Raw genomic sequence first — 20,197 nt, 5'->3', positions numbered from 1 at the left:
GGAACAAGAGACAACCCTCAGCTCCTGCCCATAGTGTAGTATCAAATAGGGGACCATTAATATTAAATTGGTACCTCAAGGATATATGAATAAGAAATGAATCAGCCTGCAAGAGAGGCTGGCAAGAAATGTTGACACCTTGATACTAAACGAAACAGTGGTGAAAAAAATCTCCCCTGAGAATCAAACCAAATCTCAAAAGCAGGTGGGCAGCTCACATTCACAATGCCTCACCTGGGAGACCAGAGATTCAAACACCTGGGAGTCTGCTAGGCTGGACAACTGAAACACGGCCTCTAATTAATGAAGTCAAAATGCTACAGTTTCCCCAGCATACTCTAGAGCAGTGGTTCTCAAATTTTAGTGTGCATCAGAATCACTGAAGAGCCTGTAAAAACACAGATCGCAAAACCCCTTCCTCAGAGTTTCTCATTTAGCAGATTTGGGGTAAGATCTGAGAATTTGCATTTCTAACAGGTTGCCAAGTAATGCTCATGCTGCTGGTCTAGGAGCATACTTTAAGAACCACTACTGTGGTACTCAATATTGCCTACGCATTAGCATCATCCTTGTAGCTTTAAAGACTACAGACACTTCCATCCACCCCCAGAGATACGGATTACATGATATGGGGTACAGCCTGGGCATAAGAACTTATTTAAATGTTAAAATAGAGAGCATAAGACTGACAGAACAGACTCCTCATGGCAATAAGATGCTAAATTATAAACAAGACCTAAGACCTAGGCAAGGGTTAGATCACGTGCCTTACACTTAAAGAATAAAAACTATGTTCTAACTGCCACAGGGTTTTTTGTTTTTCTCTAGCAGATAAATAAGCACTGGCCTCAAGACAAGCACTACTGAAACAACTGCAGCCCACTGACAGCCAGATGTTGACTAACTGACAACCTCCCCTATTCACAAGCCAAAATAACAGTTTTGATTGGATGAGAGACTGATTTCAGTAACTTTCTCCTGATAAGAGGTCACCGACCACGGACTGGTTCTGGCTGGTTTACAGAGGCTGTGTACTGAGTGCCTTCCCGTCTTCTGCTTCACCTAGGGCCTAATTGTTATGCACTTAAATGTTAAGTCTCCACCCCAAAGTGAACATGGACTGCATGTAACATGCATGTTTACTTTCTACACATGTGTGTGACCCCTTTCATGAATGTTCACAGCTTCTCCTATAATCATTAAACATGTATACTTAGCCAATTTATTTGGCATAAATTTCTATTCCATTCTTCCCTCCCTCGAAGTGCCTGCTTTCAGTTTCTGCCAGAAGCCACACTTTCCAGCCTGTCAGGAGAGCCAACCTGCAGGCTGCAACCCCTTATAAGAAATCAAGCTTTCCTCTTCAAATTTAGGGGCCTCGGGATTCTTCAGTTAACACCAACATGCCATCAAGGTTGAGAACCATTGCCGAAGAGGACAGAATCTAAAAGCTCTGGAAATTGGAAACGCTGGAATGACTCAACAAAGTACGGCCTGCTCAGCCACCCCTTAAACCATCCCTCTTACATGACCCTGGGAGACCGTCTTAGTGAAGGGGGCACCAGCATCTTTGAAGAGCTCTAAGGTAGCTATCCTTTACAGGCCAGAGATGACAGTGAGAAATCCTAACAGTGGAATTTGGTTCTCTGATCACAGTGGAAACCATGAGATTTGGGATTAGTAAAAGCCAGTAGCAGCCCTTACCTGCAGATCAGGTGGGCACAACTGCCACAGTGAGTCAAAGGGCAATGTGGTGACCAGAATATCTGACCCACAAGAATCAATGGTAAACTGACCATCGTGTCTGTCTCCTAAGTTGATACTTAACATTTAATAAGAAAATTTCTAGATTTACTGAGCAGAAACCTAACTCAAGTCCCATAAAGAATTCACAGCTTCTTACCCAGATCCCAGATTTAACCAAAAGAAAAGAAAAAAACAACTATCGGGATCACTATAGATAACGGTCCATACATCATCTCAGAGATGCATCAGAATCAGCCTCTGAATTCCCCCTTTTAATCTACCCACCAAGCAACTGCTTGGCAGTGGCTAAAAGAGGAAGGTGCAAAAAAAAGACCGGCAGTCAGCAGAGGCCTCCCCATTCTGAAACCTACCTATGATGATAACAGTAATAGTGCTCTGTGTCTTCTTACCAATATAGGGTACCTTAACCACGACTCTTAGCAGCTATACTGGAAAGAGAAGCATACCCTTTTTCTAATCTCACAGCTGCCTTCTGGAAACCACACACAAAACCTGATGAATATGGAGGGAGAAACCATTCCAGGCAGAGAAAACCGAGCCAGAGGCATAAAATCCAGGTACTGCCACACTGTTGTGGCAGGTCCCCATTTCTGTATCTAATGTAAGCATCTACTGCAGTGTGGATGATACATACATTTATCAAGGGTTATATGACACACATTTTGAAACAGAACCACAACTATGCCTCCTATATGAATGTTTTCTTAAGAAGCCAAGTTATACTGTCCTGTAATTAAAATTGGGTCTTTTAGATGCTGTAATAATTTAAAAGTTATGGCATAGAGAACTCCAGTATTACAATTTTGAACTTGCTAAATATAACTAGTATTATTTACTTGTTACTATACTATTAAAAGTCATATCTTCAACACTCCTCAAATAGCAGAAATACAAAGCAAGCTCACTTTAAATTGCATTTTTCTGCTTCAGGGATCAGCTCTGATTAGTTGTATTTTGTGCAGTTCTTTCCATCTCCAATTCTGTTTCCATGTTTCTTTCATCTAATAGAAAATTAAATGTGATACTTTGCTAGGTTCCCAAGGATTACTAACTTACACTACATTCGAATATATTAGTCTCACAACTGCAGCCCTAAAATATGCAGCAAAGGTACATTCATAGCCCAGGTAAAACGAGCACCAAAATTAGTCATAGCAGCAAACACAGAAGCTAAAAATTGTTCTATGAGATGTCAGATAAGAAATTAAATGAATTCCATCATTTTAAGAAATTAGAAAGCATGTCTTTTAAGAATTCTTTGATGTGAGATGTTTAATTTGTATGCAAAAGTGATTCAAATATGGTAATTCCCCAAATGACATGTACTTCAGCATCACAGCTTAATATAAGAAACAAATCCAGAATGTTTCACTTCATTCTACACAAAAATGTGATTATTATTCAACTCTTGCTTTATTATTTTCAACAAATTTGCCTCTCCTACTGTCCAAAAAGTAACAAAAAAAGAAGTCTATTTAGCTGTGAGATACAAGGGTAAATTCACTGAAATTAACAATGTGGAGGATTTAAATGACATGTCTAAGTTCGGGGCTACAAAGAAGCAAGAAATAATCACATACTGTGTCTGATGTAAAATATGGCATCCTATGGCCCCTCCAAATATACAGTGTACAAAACAACTGAGAAAACTACACCAAAGCAGGAATGGGATACAAAGCACTCCATGAGGACACATTAATAAAAAAAATAAACAAATACATAAGCTCAACTTCAGCTTCAAATCCAACAGGATAGTTTTTCCAGAAAAGTATCTAAGAGTTCAAGACCAGCCTCAGCAACATAGTGAAACCCCACTTCTACAAAAAATACAAAAATTAGCCAGGTGTGGTGGCGCACCCCTGGGATCCCAGCTACTTGGGAGGGCTGTGGTGGATAGACTGTTTGAGCCCTGGAGGCAGAAGTTGCAGTGAGCCTAGACTGCACAACTATACCCCAGCCTGGGTGACACAGTGAGACCCTGTATAAAAACAAAACAAAACAAGACTAAGCCAATTAGTCTTCTAATTGCTCTTCTTCACTTCTCACAGCTTTTCTTCCTTTCGTTTCCTATTAGACTGGATAAACTAGGTCCTGGGGTAAAAGATTCCAAAACATAGGGCTTTGTGCAAGAGGGTTTGGAAGTGGCCACTCTCTCCCTCCGAAGAGATCCAACCCTCCCTTGACTGAAACTCAGCTATCTTCTGGAAAACAGCATAAACTAGGCTAACTTCTTTTACCACGAATTCTCCAGCACAAACCTGGATTCTGTAGAGCCCTATTCTCTTTCCCTAGAGGGCCAGCTTTCCCCTTCTCTGAGATGATGCTTCATATCTCCTCTTCTACTCAAATTCCTTGGGTAATCATTATTCTCTTTCTAATGAATGATCTTTCCAATGTATTGCTGAATTCAGTTTGCTAGTATTTTGTTGAGGATTTCTGCATCAATATTCATCAGAGATACTAACCTGTGGTTTTCTTTTCTTGATACGTCTTTGTCAGATTTTGGTATAAGGTAATATTGGCCTCGTAGAGTAATTCTGGAATTATTCTCTCCTCGTCTTATTTTATTTATTTATTTACTTACTTACTTACTTACTTACTTATTTATTTTGAGTAGTTTGAGTAGGATTGGTATTAGTTGGTTCTGCTTTAAATGTCTGGTAGAACTCAGCAGTGAAGCCATCAGGTCCCCGGCTTTTCTTTACTGAGAGACTATTTATTATGATTTTGATCTCGTTGTTTGTTATTAGTCTGTTCAGATTTTGGATTTCTTCATGGTTCAGTCTTGGTAGATTGCATGTATCTAGGAATTTGTCCACTTCTTTTAGATTTTCCAATTTATTGGCATATAGTTGGCACAGTAGCCACTAATGACCCTTTAAATTTCTGCAGTATTAGTTGTAATGTGTCCTTTTTCATTTCTGACTTTATTTATTTGGATCTTCTTTTTTTATTAGTCTGACTAAAGGTTTGTCATTTTGTTGTAACTCTTCGGAAAAACTACTTTTTGTTTCATTGATCTTTCATATTGTTTCTCCATTTCAATTTCATTTATTTCTGCTCTGATCTTTATTATTTATTTTCTTCTAATTTTAGATTTGGGTTTCCCTTGCTTTTCTAATTCTTTAAGATGTATTATTAGATTGTTCATTTGAAGTTTTTCCTCTTTTGACATAGGCGCTTATAGCTATAAAATTACCTCTGAGTACTGTTTTTACTGTATCCCAGAGGGTTTTTTTTGTTTTGCTTTGTTTTTGGCAGAATCTCACTTTGTCGCCCAGGCCAGAGTACAGTGGAGCAATCTTGGCTTACTGCAAGCCTCCACCACCCAGGTTCAAGAAATTCTTGTGCCTCAGTCTCCCAGGGAGCTGGAATTACAGGCACCTGCCACCATGTCTGGCTACTTTTTGTATTTTTAGTAGGGACGGGGTTTCACCATGTTGGCCAGGCTGGTCTCGAACTCCTGACCTCAAGTGATTCGCCTGCCTCGGCCTCCCACAGTGCTGGGATTACAGGCATGAGGCACCATGCCCAGCCTCCCAAAGGTTTTGGTAGGTTGTATGTACATTATCATTTGTTTCCAGAAATTTTTCAATTTTTTTTTTTTTAAACCAGGCTGGAGTGCAGTGGCATGACCTCAGCTCACTGCAACCTCCACCTCCTGGACTCAAGCGATCCTCCTACCTCAGCCTCCCAAGTAATGGGGACTACAGGCACATGCCACCATGCTTGGCTAATTTTTGTTTTTGTTTTGTTTTGTTTTTGTAGAGACAAGGTTTCACCATGCTGCCTAGGATGGTCTGGAACTCCTGGCCTCATGTGATCTGCCTACCTCGGTCTCCCAAAGTGTCGGGATTATAGGCATGAGCCACAGTTCCTGGCCCAAATTCCCTTTTTTTTTCCCCATAGAAAGCAGAAAATAATTTATTCCAAAAGATGGCAGAAATACTAAATTTATCCTGAAAATACAGCAAGGTTTAATTCTGTTGAGATAGCTCTTCTCTCTGAAAATGCTTTCCTACTGACTGCCCCACTGGAGTCTTATTTGTCTTGCAGCAGTTTCTAAACACTTCATTGATTCTCATGTGAGAAGGCAGGAGTCATCTTCAAGTGCCAGATTCCAAGGAGAGAGTAACGTATCTCTCAGAAGAAGAGCATCTTGTATCTCAGAAGAGTACACAATCATTTTGTGGAGTCAGCACATAATTCATTAAAGTGTAAAAAAGTGAAGGAAAAAAACACTACATTGTAGAATAAGACATTTAAATGTGGTGCTAATGTTTGAGGCAACTGATGGCCAAAATGGGCAAGTCAAGAAAGGTAGTCTGGTTTGGAGGTGATTTTGCATCTAGAAGGCATTCTCTCCTCGTGATCTCAAAGACTGAGCACTGTAGAGCACATCTTCTTCCTCAAGGCCATTGATGCTTCAGATACCAGATAGCTTCATTTTTCAACTGTGGTCCAAAGAGAGGGTTGAGTTGGGCCAGAACTGAAATCAGCCAAAAGAGACAGCAGAAAACCGGACAGGTCACCAATATGGTAATGATAACTCCCCAGTAAGGACCCGTAGGGATAAACCAAGGCACCAAGAAGCCAACAAAGCCCCAGAACATGCTCATCACAGTGAGAGGAACCATGAGTCCATGATACGCCATGGTCACTGCCTGAGCTGCCAGCCTCTGCCCTGCCACCTCCCTTCCCAAATTCCTTCTTCTTCTTTGTTTTGTTTTGTTTGTTTTTTGAGATGGAGTCTCACTCTTTCACCCAGGCTGGAGTGCAGTTGCGCAATCTCAGCTCACTGCAACCTCTGACTCCCAGGTTCAAGCAATTCTCCTGCCTCGGCCTCCTGAGCAGCTAGGATTACAGGCACATGCCACCATGCCCGGCTAATTTTTGTTTGTTTGTTTGTTTTTTAGTAGAGACAGGATTTCACCATGTCAGTCAGACTGCTCTCGAACTCCTGACCTCGTGATCCGTCCACCTCGGCATCCCAAAGTGCTAGGATTACAGGCATGAGCCACCACGCCTGGCCCCCAAATTCCTTTGTAATTTCTTCAATGACCCACTATTCAGGAGCACATTGTTTACTTTCCATGTATTTATAAAGTTTCCAAAATTCTTATTAATTTCTAGTTTTACTCCATAGTGGTCAGAAAAGAGGCTTGATATTATTTCAATTTTTTTAATGTTTTAAGACTTGTTTTGTGACCTGAAATGTGTTCTAACCTTGAGAATAATTCATGTCTGAGAAAAAGAATGTGTGTTCTGCAGCTCTTGGACGAAATGTTCTGTAAATATTAGATCCGTTTTGTCTATAATGCAGATTCAGTCTGATGCTTCTTTGTTGATTTTCTGTCTGGGAGATCTGTCCAGTGCTGAAAATGGCTTTTGAAGTCTCCAGCCATTATTGTATCACGGCCTCTCTCTTTAGCTCTAATAATATTCCCTTTATACATCTAGGTGCTCCAGTGTTGGGTACATACATATTTTACATTGTTATATCACCTTGCTGAACTGACCCCTTTATTATGTAGTGACCTTCTTTGGCTCTTCTTGCAGACTCTGTCTTGAAATCTATTTTATCTAATGTAAACATAACTACTCCCGCTCTTTTTTGGTTTCCACTGGCATGGAATATTTTTTTCCTTCCCTTTATTTTCAGCCTGTGTGTGTCTATATAGGTGAAGTGTGTTTCTTATAGGCAACAATCAATGGGTCTTGTTTTTTCATCCAGCCAGTCTCTGTCTTTTGATGGGAGAGTTTAGTCCATTTACATCCAATGTTATTGTTGATAAGTAAGGACTTACTCCTGCCATTTTGTTATTTGTTTTCTGGTTGTTTTGTGATCTTCTCTTCCTTCTTTCTTTCCCATTATTTTAACCTGATAACTTCACACTATTTACAAAAACCAACAAACAAAGCAAAAGAAAACTAATAAAAACTCTATGCCTTAATTTCATGCCCCTGCTTTTAAACGTTTTGCTGTTTCTATTTATATCTTATTTTATTGACCATCTTGAAAAATTGATGTAATTATTACTTTTGATTGGCTCATATTTTAGTCTTTCTACTTATGGTACAAGTAGTTTACACACCACAATTACAGTGTTACAATATTCTGTGTTTTTCTGTGTACTTACTATTACCAGTGAGATTTCTAACTTTAGATGATTATTTCTCATTACTGTCCTTTTCTTTCTGACTGAAGTATTCCCTTTAGCATTTCTTGTAGGACAGGTCTGGTATTAATGAAATCCCTCAGGTTTTGTTTGTCTGGGGAAGTCTTTATTTCTCCATCACATTTTAAGGATATTTTCACCAGATATACTCTTCTAGGATAAAAGTTATTCTCCTTCAGTACTTCAAATATGACATGCCACTCTCTCCTGGCCTTTAAGGTTTACACTGAAAAGTGTGCTGCCAGATGTACTGGAGCTCCATTTTATGTTATTTCTTTTCTCTTGCTGCTTGTAGGATCCTTTCTTTATCCTTGACCTTTGGGAGTTTGATTATTAAATGCTTTGAGGTTGTCTTCTTTGGGTTAAATCTCCTTGGTGTTCTATAACCTTCTCGTACTTGGATACTGACATCTTTCTCTAGGTTCAGGAAATTCTCTGTTATTATCCTTTCGAATCAACTTTTTACCTCTATCTTTCTCTACCTCCTCTTTAAGGCCAATAACGTTTAGACTTTCTTTTTTGAGGCTATTTTCTAGATCTTGTAGGCATGCTTCTTGTTTTTCCTTTTTTACGACAGGGTCTCAGTCTGCCACCCAGGCTGGAATGCAGTGGCATGATCTCAACTCACTGCAACCTCCACCTCCAGGGCTCAAGCAATCCTCCCACCTCAGCTTCCAGAGTAGCTAAGACCACAGGCTCACACCATCAGACCCAGCTAATTTTTGTATTTTTTGTAGAGACAGGATTTCACCATGTTGCCCAGGCTGGTCTCAAACTCCTGAGCTCAAGCAGTCCAGTCTCAGCCTCCCTAAAGGCTGGGATTACAAGTATGATACTGCGCCCAGCCTGTGTATTTTCAATTAGCCAGTCTTCAACCTCACTAATTCTTTCTTCTGCTTAATAAACTCTGCTATTAAAGGACTCTGATATATTTTTCAGGGTGCCAACTATATTTTTCAGCTTCAGAATTTCTGCTTGATTCTTTTTAATTATTTCAATCCCTTTGTTAAATTTATCTGATAGAATTCTAAATTCCTTCTCTGTGTTATCTTGAATTTCTCTGAGTTTCCTCAACATAGCTATTTTGAATTCTCTCTCTGAAAGGTCACATATCTCTGTTTCTCCATGATTGGTCCCTCGTGCCTTATTTTTAAAGTTCATTGGTGAGGTCATGTTTTCCTGGATGGTGTTGACAGCACATATTCTTCAGTGTCTAGGCATTGAAGAGTTGAGTATTTATTATAGTCTTCACTGTTTCAGCTTATTTGTAGTCATCCTTCTTGGGAAGGCTTTTCAGATATTTGAAAGGACTTGGGTGTTGTAATCTAAGCTATATCTGCTTTAGGGGGCACCCCATGCCCAACAACACTGTGATTCTTGCAGACTCATACATGTACTGCCTTGATGGTCTTAGATAAGATCTGGAAGAATTCTCTAGATCACCAGGCATACACTCCTATTCCCTTCCCTTACTTTCTCCCAAACATACAGAGTCAGTCTCTCTGTCTCTCTCTTTCTCCCCGCTCCCTCTTCCCCTTCCCCACCTCTCTCTCTCTCTCTCTCTCTCTCTCTCTCTCTTTCTCTCTGTTCTGAGCCATCTGAAGACCTAAAGCTTGGGGTGGAGTGACACAAGCATCCCTGTGGCCACCACCACTGTGACAGCACTGGCTCAGACCTGAACCCAGAGAAGTGCTAGGTCTTACCCAAGGCCTGCTATAACCACTCCCTAGCTACTGCTTATGTTCACTCAAGGCCCTGGGGCTGTACAATCAGATATGGCAAAGCCAGCCAGGCCTGTCCTTCCCTTCAGGGCAGCAAGGTCCCCCAAGTCCCAGGTGGGTCCAGAAGTGCCATCCAGGAGTCAGCGACTAGAGTCAAAAACCTTAGAAGTCTACCTGGTGTGCATACTGCAGCTGAACTGGTACTAAAACTACACAAAGCAGTCCTTCCCTTCCTCCTTCCCCTTTCCAAAGGGAGAGGATCCTCACCGGTAGCCACCACCAGGCAATGAGGAGTACTGCCAGACTACCACTGATGTTCCCTTGAGGCCCAAGATCTCTTAAGTCAGCTTGTCATAAATGCTGCCTGACCTGGGCCTCACCCTTCGGGACAGTGGGCTCCTCCTCTGGCCCAGGAGGTCCAGAAATGCCATCCAAGAGTCAAGTCCTGAAATCAGGGATCCCAAGAGCCCTTCTGGTGCTCTACCCTCTTTGGTCATGCTGGTACCTAAAGTGCAAGACAAAGTCCCCTTTACTTTTCCTCTGCTTTTCTCAAGCAGGAAGAGTTTTGCCCCATACACCACAACTGGTCATGTGGTAAGTCTCACCTGAAGCCAGCAAGTCTTAGAGACTCACAAAGGCCCTCAAAATGTAATATGGGGGTATCACTGTTGGTTATTCAGGGCCCAAAGGCTCTTCAGTTCACAGGTAATGAATGCTGACAGGACTGGGTCTTTTCCCTCAAGGCAACAGGTTCTCTTCCAGCCCAGGTTGTTCTAGAAATACCATCTGGGAGCCAGGGCCTGAAACAGGGGCCTCATGACTTTAACTGGTGCCCTATCTTGCTGTGGCTGGGCTGGTATCCTACGTGCAAGACAAAGTCCTCCCCACTCTTCCCTCTTGTCTCCTCAAGCAGGAAGGGTCTTTTTTGGAGCCGCGAGCTGTGCAGCCTGGGGTTGGGGGAGGAATGAAGCCAGCACGCCCCAGCTGTCCCAGCTGGCATCTCAGTATGTCTCATGCCCCCTCAGTCCACTGTCTCTGGGCCTAATTCAGCACTAGGACTCACTTACAAGTTGCAGTCCTTATGGCCTAGACTGCCTTTCAACATTACTTGTACACACAGAGTGCTGCAGCACGCAGTGGTAAGATTTGCAGGAACTCAAGCTCCCACCACTGGGACGAGTGACTCCCCTTTGGCTAAAGCTGGAGTACATGCCCTCTCCTTGGGCAGGCGTCAGCTGAGTTTGGTCTCGGTTTCCTTTCTGCTCTAACAGGACACCACTGAGTTCAGTGCCTCACAATTGCTATGTTTTCCCTCCCCCAGTACCCAGAGATGTTCTCTACACCAGGCTGCTGCTCGGGCAGGGATCGGGGAGTGGTATTGGCAATTCAGAAGAGTTTTTTTGTTTTTTTTATGCCTCTTTCAGCGATATGAGGTTAAAACCAGGTACTATGAGTGCTCGCCCGATTTTTGGTTCTTATAAAGGTGCTTTTACCACGTAGATATTTGTTAACTTGGTGTCCTTGCAGGAGAGATGACAGGTGGAATACTCTATTCTACCATCTTGCTCTGCTCATTATTCTCTTTCTCACGGTGACCTTGCTGTACCCCAGAGTCAGAAGCCACTATATATTAGATAGTTCATTCAAGGCTGGGCATGGTGGCTCATGCCTGTAATCCCAGCACTTTGGGATGCCAAGGCCAAGCAGATTGTTTGAGTCCAGGAGCTCAAGAAGATAATTCATCATCCAACACCAAATCTTACCCACTTCATTTACCTTTATTCATCTTTTCTTCCTGTTATAGTGGATAAAGTGTCCCTTCCTTCTCTGATCTAAGGCCAATTACCCTGGGTCATTCCCTTCCACCCACTTTAAGAATTATCTACGTTCAAACAATTTTAGACATGATTTCCCTAAACTGAGTTGGTCCATACCCATTCAGCCTCATCTATCACCACATGCAAGCTGTATCTACATCATAAGACCTCCACTATGCTGTTATCGTTCATGCTGTGTTGCTTGTGTTGTACATTCTCATAAAGCTAAGTAGACCTGATGTTGAGTGAATATAATTAAGTATCAATATATATTAATGCAGCAGTCCCCAACCTTTTTGGAACCAGAGATCAGTTTTGTGGAAGACAATTTTTCCATGGACCAGGGTTAGGGGGATGGTTTTGGGATAAAACTGTACTGCCTCAGATCATCAGGCATCAGTTAGATTTTCATAAAGTGTGCACAACCTACATCCCTCACATGAGGAGTTCACAATAGGGTTCACACTCCTATGAGAATCTAATGCCACTGCTGATCTGACAGGAGGCAGAGCTCAGGCAGTAATGCTCACTGGCCCGCTGCTGACCTCGTGCTGTGCAGCCCGGTTCCTAACGGGCCATAAACCAGTCCTGGTCCACAGCCCAGTTTGGGGACCCCTGTATTAATATATCCACTGTAATATGCACTTGTATATGTGTTTGTGTGCATTCACAGTATATGTGTGTTGAATTCATCAATGAAGTCATCTAAGCCTGGAACTGTTATTGTGGGAAGGTTTTTAATAATGTACTAACAGATACAGGGCTCCCAAAATTTTTCTATCAGTTCCAGAAAATTCTGTTATTCAAGCACTTTTTCCACTTAAGTTGTCAAGTATGAAGTTATTCAGACTATCCCCTTAGTATCCTTTAACATACATTGGATTCATACTGCTATCTCCTAGTCTTGACGTTGGTAATTTGTATTTTCTCTTCATTTTCTTTTGCTCAATCGAGCTAGAGATTTAAAAAATTTATGCAGTTTATCACTATGAACTATTGGCTTGGTTTCATCTCTTTTTTTATTCTTTTCTACCTCTGGGAACACACAACATCATCATTTTTTTATCTATTGTTACTTATTGAGTTCATTGAGTTCAGCTCTAATTTTTATTATTGCCTTTATTTGAATTGCATTGGGTTTAATTTGCTCTCCTTTTTCTAGCTTCTTAAACTGGAACTTAAAACATTCTTGATTTCTAATATAGTAGCTCCCAAAGTATAGACCCTAAACCAGCAGCATCAAAAGCCACAAGGGTACTTACTGGAAATGCAAATTATTGTGCCCCACTCAAAATCTACAGAATGAGAAACTCTGGAGGTAGGGTCTGACAATCTGTTTTGTTGTTTTAAGAGGGCAAGGTGTCACCCAGGCTGGAGTGCAGTGATAAGATCCTGGCTCACTGCTAACTCCACCTCACAGGTTCAAGCGATTCTCATGCCTCAGCCTCCCAAGTAGCTGGGATTACCAGTGTGTACTACCACGCCCAGATAATTTTTGTACTTTTAGTAGACAGGGTTTCTATTAAACTATCCTTGACCAGGCTGGTCTCAAGCTCCTGGCCTCAAGTGATCTGCCCACCTCAGCCTCCCAAAGTGCTGGGATTACAGGCATGAATCACCACGCCCAGCCTGACAATCTGTGTTTTAACAAACCTTCCGGGCAACTGTGACGCACAGAGTTTTCAGAACTATTGCTGTAATTTGAGGATTTCAGCTATGAATTATTTCACTCTTAGCCCCACTTCAGCAGCATCATAAATATGGTGAAGTGTTGGGTTCCCCTTATTACTCAGTTTTAAATATTTTCTAAAAATTTGTGAGATTTTATTGACCCATGAGTTACAAGTATTTTTCTTAATTTCCCAATATTTGGGGGATTTTCTAGATTTCCTCATTAGATATTTCTAATTTAATTCCATCATGGTCAGAGAACATATTCTAAATACTTTCAATACTTTGTTATAAAGATACGTTTTATGGCCAAGAATATGGTCTGTTTTAAGGTATTGTACAATTGTGGGAATCAGCATTCCATAAATGTTAATTATTTCAATATCATTAATATCATTCAAATCTTCCATGTTCTTACATAATTTTATCTACTTACTTTAAAATATCCAACAATAATGAATTTGTCATTATCAAGTTCTCCTTTTAGTTCTGTCAATTTTTCTTTCACATATTTTAAAGTAGTCTCATTTTACACAGAGAAATTGAGGATTATTAATGCTTCCTAATGAACTGAAATTTTCATTATTATGAACTGTTTTTATCTCTAGTAATACTCCCTTAATTTCTACTGTGTTATTAATATAGCTACTGAAGCTTTCTTGTTACTAGTGTTTCCATGGTATATCTTCTTCTATTTTTTAAGTCTAACCTCCTATTTAAAGTATGTCTCATATGAACTGCATATAGCTAGGTTTTGTTTTGTTTTATTTTGAGATGGAGTCTCACTCTGTCACTCAGGCTGGAGTGCAGTAGTGGGATCTCGGCTCACTGTAACCTAGGCCTCCAGGTTTCAAGCCATTCTCCTGCCTCAGCCTCCCAAGTAGCTGGGATTACAGAGGCATGCACCACCACACCCACCTAATTTTTTTGTATTTTTTTTTAGTAGAGACAGGTTTCACCATGTTGGTCAGGGTGGTCTTGAACTCCTGACCGCAAGTGATCCACCCGCCTTGGCCTCCCAAAGTGCTGGGATTACAGCTGTGAGCCACTGCACCAGCGTAGGTCTTTTTTTTTTCCAACCTAATATAACAATCTCTGCCTTTTGACGGGAATATTTAGGCTACTCATATTTAATCCCAGCTGCTGCTTTCTGCTGGGTTCCGTTCAGCACATGCACAGCTTCAAAGTTAGCCAATGACTGTAGAGGAACTTGTACACATATTTTATGACTCTGCCCTTACTGTGATTTTTCCCTACTCATTTTCCACCACCCTTTCGCAGCAGGGCCAAATTCCAACCTCAGTTCCTTGCCCCAGGATGAAGTCATTTTCTGCCTAAACTCTATTCCCTTGGTGTGAACTTAGCACATCTGCAGAAGGATAAACTAGTTAAACATCCAGCTCAGCCAGGTCACTTCCCTTCTTTCAAGTAGTGTGTTGCCTCCAGTTTCTGCCTACTTTTGTTTTTATATTCCGTCCAGATGTATTATTACTATTACTGGCAAGATGGTAAGCCCAATACAGCTCCTTGACCATTATCAGAACCAGGAACCCAGGTGTGGTTTTGATGTTAATTTCCCAGTTTGGGAGAAGTATAAATTCACACCCCAAAACATGAATAAAATTGGGGAAAAAAAAAAAAACTGCAGTTGAAAAATTATATGGAAGACTTTTTTTTTCCCCTCTTTCTAGAGTTGAAGATAAAAATCAATAAACTTCGGCCAGATGCAGTGGCTCACGCCTGTAATCCTAGCACTTCAGGAGGCCAAGGCAGGTGGATCACGAAGTCAGAAGTTCAAGACCAGCCTGGCCAAGATGGTGAAACCCCATCTCTACTAAAAATACAAAATTAGCCAGGCATGGTGGTAGGCACCTGTAATCCCAGCTACTTGGGAGGCTGAGGCAGAGAACTGCTTGAACCTGGGAGGCAGAGGTTGCAGTGAGCCAAGATCACTGCACTCCAGCCTGGGTGACAGGTTGAGACTCTATCTCAAATAAATAAATAAATAAACAAACGTATTTGTTATCTCTCTATGTAGGTAAGTGAGTTGCTTTTTTTTTTTTTTTCCAAATTCCCCATTTTATTAAAAGGATAGCTCTCCAAGGCTCTTAGCTCCATCTAACTGCTTCAGGCAAACCTCAAGCCTCATCTTTTATTCTTAAATTGTATCAAACCTCAAAACTATTATACAACAGCAATAACCACCATCTCATCTTGTCCCAGACAGCCTTAAAGTGTTACCATTTCAGGATTTTAGTTGTCCCCATTTCTGACTTTTGAAAATTCCCCTGACTTTCTTGTTCATTCACATGTGTATTCCAAAGTCTTTTTGTTACATTTTACCCTGCATTTTTAGGTTTGTTTTGTGTTTGTTTTGTTTTTTGTTTTTGAGATGGAGTCTCACTCTGTCGCCCACGCTGGAGTGCAGTGGCGTGATCTCGGCTCACTGCAACCTCTGCCTCCCAGGTTCAAGCAATTCTCCTGTCTCAGCCTCCCAAGTGGCTGGGATTACAGGTGCCCGCCACCACACACGACTAATTTTTGCATTTTTAGTAGAGACAGGGTTTCACCATATTGGTCAGGCTGGTCTCAAACTCCTGACCTCAGTTGATCTACCCACCTCGGCCTCCCCAAGTGCTGGGATTACAGGTGTGAGCCACTGCACCCGCCCTCTAGGTTTGTTTTTGTGTTGTTGTTTTTTTTTTTTTTTTTTTTTTGATGTGGAAGGATGACACATAATTTACAAGATTATCTCAATAGCTAAATTGCCATAATTAGAAGACCGTATGTTATTTTATTTATTTTATTTTATTATTATTATTTTTTTTTTTGAGACGGAGTCTTGCTCTGTCGCCCAGGCTGGAGTGCAGTGGCCGGATCTCAGCTCGCTGCAAGCTCCCGGGTTCACGCCATTCTCCTGCCTCAGCCTCCGGCGTAGCTGGGACTACAGGCGCCCGCCACCTTGCCCGGCTAGTTTTTTTGTATTTTTAGTAGAGACGGGGTTTCACCGTGTTAGCCAGGATGGTCTCGATCTCCTGACCTCGTGATCCACCCGTCTTGGCCTCCCAAAGTGCTGGGATTACAGGCTTGAGCCACCGCGCCCGGCTGTATGTTATTTTTATAAGAATATTTACAAAACATAATACATGCTACATGGAAAAACTATAGGGAAAAATAAGTCCATATATATATAACTGATACATCTCAGAAAGTGCTACAAGTGCTGTTTGTTCTTGATAAAAGTTATACATTGAAAATGAGGGCTATGGAAAATAAAGACAACAACAGAACTATGTGCAGTTGTTCTGGTAATGAAAAGCAATACTACTCAAGCTAGGAGAGAGAGAAGAGGAAGTGGTGCAATCGTGCATCTCAACACGGAGCAAGAGCCCAAAGAGGAGCACACAATACCACAGCCTTTGAAATAGATTCATCATACACTATGTTTAGAGTTTCCAAAAGCACACAATTTTCAGAAAGAACTAAGTTAAATAATGCTTCAAGTCACCATATAACCACTTTTAACATAAAATTCAATTCTATAACCAATTCAGTAGAAAGCTAAAGAACATACTGCCAATATTCTTAAGTCAATCACTCTTTTAAAGAACTAAATCATAAAATGTGATTATCCCACAAAAAACGTGAGGACATAGAATGTAAAATAAATTTTTCAAATTAAATTAGAGGCCAGCATTATTCTAAGTGAAGTAACTCAGGAAGAGAAATCCAAATATCGTATGTTCCCAATTATAAGTGGGAGCTAAGCTATGGGTATGCAAAGGCATACGGAGTGGTATAATGGACACTAGATACTCACAAGTGGGGGAGGGGAGAGGGATTTTAAAAACTACATACTGAGTACAATGTACACTACCCAGGTGACCAGTGTACTAAAATGTCAGACTTCACCATTATACAACTCATCCATGTAATCAAAAACCACTTGTTTTTCAAAAGCTATTAAAATAAAAAATATATATTAAAAATATATTAATTAATCAGAGGTCAGGTACAGTGGCTCATGCCTGTAATCCCAGCACTTTGGAAGGCTGAGGCAGGTGGATTCCTTGTCCTCAGGAAAGGAAAGTTAGAGACCAGACTGGGAAATAATACAACACACTATCTCTACTAAAAGTAAAAATTAAAAGATTAGCTAGGCATGGTGACATGTACCTGTAGTCCCAGCTACTGCAGAGGCTGAGGTGGGAGGATCAGCTGAGCCCAGGAGTATGAAGTTGCAGTAAGCCATGATCATGCTACTGCACTCCAACCTGGGCAACAGAGCGAGACCCTGCCTCAAAAAACAAAAACTAAATTAGATTAATTTCAAAAACAATAATGGTGATAATAACGTTACACAGCATAATGAACTTAGTGAATTCACAATCTGTTGAGGCCACGTGTGATGACTCATGCCTGTAATCCCAACACTTTGGGAGGCTGAGGTGGATGGATCACTTAAGCCCAGGAGTTTAAGACCAGCCTGGCACATAGTACACAGTAAGCATTCAATAAAGGTTGGCTAAAATTATTTTTAAAAATTCAAAAAAGACCAGCCTGGTCAACATAGGGAGACTACGTCTCTACAAAAAATAAAAAATATAAAAATAGCTGGCCATAGTGACACGCACCTTTAGTACTAGCTACTTAGGAGGCTGAGGTGGGAAGATGGCTTAAGCCCAAGGTAGTGAGCTATGATTGTGCCACTGTAGTCCAGCCTCAAAAACACAATGAAAGTCCATCTCAAAAATAAAAATAGTAATAATCTGTTGAAAATAAAGAGAAAATGCAATGGCAATTAATGACAATTAATTCAATGATTAACATTTCCTGAACTAAAATTGTATGTTTTATTTTAGAAAAATGTTCAAACAGCAATTATAATCTACATAAGTTTTAATATTATGTTCTTATTGCATATATCACATGAGAGTGAAAGTGGCACTGCAAAGGAAAAGATGTACCTTTACAATGGAGCTCTCTGGCAGCTCTACTTCAATCAAATGATCAAAGTAGGTGCAACTAATAAAACCTGACACTGCATGCTTCCTGATGAGTTGAAATATGAAGTACTCAATATCACCTATTATGTTCTTACCAAAAAAATGGTTTAACCTGAATCTAATGAAGCTTCCAGACCTAACCTACAGTTTATAGGAAATGTGTGAACTACAGGAATAAGTTAGCAATACCAAGAAAAAGCAAACAGACAAATCTGGAATGTGGAACATTCTACAGGACAAACAGCCTGGACTCTCCAAGAATCAATGTAATGTGGCAAGAAAAAATAGAGGAACAATTCTAGAAAAAACATTAGGAAAGAGACTCCAACAGTGAATTATAGAGAGCACCAAGTTGTTTCTTCTAAAGATGCAAAGGTGATTTATTTTTAGGAATTCCATTAATATAATCCACCTATTAATAGAGATAGGAAGAAAAAGTATGTATGCATATCTTCTGATGCCATACCAAACTCAGTAACCATTAACGTTAAAAATAAAGAGGAAACTGGTAAATACTTACATAACATGATTTTATGCCAACACCAAGTATTAATGAGAATACAGAGCACTGACCATTCTTTCATTAGTCAAAACATTTTAACTTAAACAACTTTTTTGGAAAGTAGTTTAGATTACCCCCTAAAGTTGAACACGCACATATCCTGTAACCTACCAATTCTATTCCTATGCATACCCAACAGAGAGCTTGCGCAAGTGCATCAAAATGTGTGTGCAAGGCTTATAATAGCCAAATACAGAAAACAATCCAAATGCCCATCACTAGTGATGTAGTATACTCACATAATAAAAATGAACTACAGATACATGCAACAAGGATGAATTCCACAAACATAATATGAAATAAAAGAAGCCAGATACCAAAATATACATATCATATGACTCAATTTAAACAAAATGCAAAAGCCAGCAAAATCATCACAGAATTGGAAGTTACGGTAACTTCCTTTGGCGCATAGGAAGAGAACAGTGATCGGGAGAGGGCACAAGAGGGTCCCCGGGTAGGCTGGCAATGTTCTACCCAATGTTCTGTGTCTTGACCCAGTGGCAGTTTCTTAGGTTTTCACACTTGGCAATAATTCATTAAGCAGTACATTTATGTTTTGTACATATTTCTAACACTTCAATAAAAAAGAATTATAATTTTCAAACCAGAAAGTACAAAGTAATCTCTAAATATCTAAAAAAAAAAATTGAAAACATAAATAACCAATATCATAATAACCATAAAACATAAATAACCAATATCATATTGGTGACAAAAGTACAAAGTGAAGAATTATTTAAATTGATTTTAAAAGTCAGAATTTTGACTGTACGTATCATCCAGTGGGTTATATTCCAAGAGGAAAAAAGTACTTTAAATGCACTTTGTAGTTGTGTTGTTAGTAACAATACTTGTACTACTATTTTTAAACTATTCTAAACTCTAAGCTAAAAAAAAATAATAATTATGTTAATGTTATTAATGGCCAAGATTTTCTTTTTTTTTTTTTTTTGAGAGAGTCTTCCTCTGTTGCGTAGGCTGGAGTGCAGTGGTCCAGTCACAGCAGCCTCCACCTCCTGGGTTCAAGCAATTCTCATGCCCCAGCCTCCCAAGTAGCCAGGATTATAGGCACGCATCACCATGCTCGGCTAATTTTTGTATTTTTAGTAGAGATGGGGTTTTGCCATGTTGGCCAGGCTGGTCTCAAACTCCTGAACTCAAGGGATCCACCTGCCTCGGCTCCCAAAGTGCTGGTATTACAGGCATGAGCCACTGCACCCAGCCAGGATTTTTAGCTTATGAGAAGAAAATAAAATTGTAAATCAAGAGGTAAAAACGAATTTGAAATCTGAATTGAGGCCAGGCACGGTGGCTCACCACTGTAATCCCAGCACTTTCAGAGGCCAAGGCGAGTGGATCACCTGAGGTCATGAGTTTGAGACCAGCCTGGCCAACATGGTGAAACCCTGTCTCTACTAAAAATACAAAATTAGTAGGACATGATGGTGCACGCCTGTAATCCCAGCTACTC

At 40.4% G+C, this 20,197-nt stretch overlaps 1 protein-coding gene and 1 pseudogene across 2 annotated transcripts in view; both read right to left on the bottom strand.

The window, feature by feature from the left end:
• LOC108532351 (serine/threonine-protein kinase ULK4-like) overlaps positions 1-20,197 on the bottom strand; it is a 113,972-nt gene that overhangs the window by 47,768 nt on the left and 46,007 nt on the right. The window lies entirely within an intron of this gene.
• Positions 6,177-6,422, bottom strand: LOC108532352 (V-type proton ATPase subunit e 1 pseudogene; annotated as a pseudogene).

The sequence above is a fragment of the Rhinopithecus bieti genome, unplaced genomic scaffold, assembly GCF_001698545.2.
Source record: "Rhinopithecus bieti isolate Rb0 unplaced genomic scaffold, ASM169854v2 scaffold_9581, whole genome shotgun sequence".
In the NCBI taxonomy this organism is placed as follows: domain Eukaryota; kingdom Metazoa; phylum Chordata; class Mammalia; order Primates; family Cercopithecidae; genus Rhinopithecus; species Rhinopithecus bieti.
This window is presented reverse-complemented; position numbering and strand designations above follow the sequence as displayed.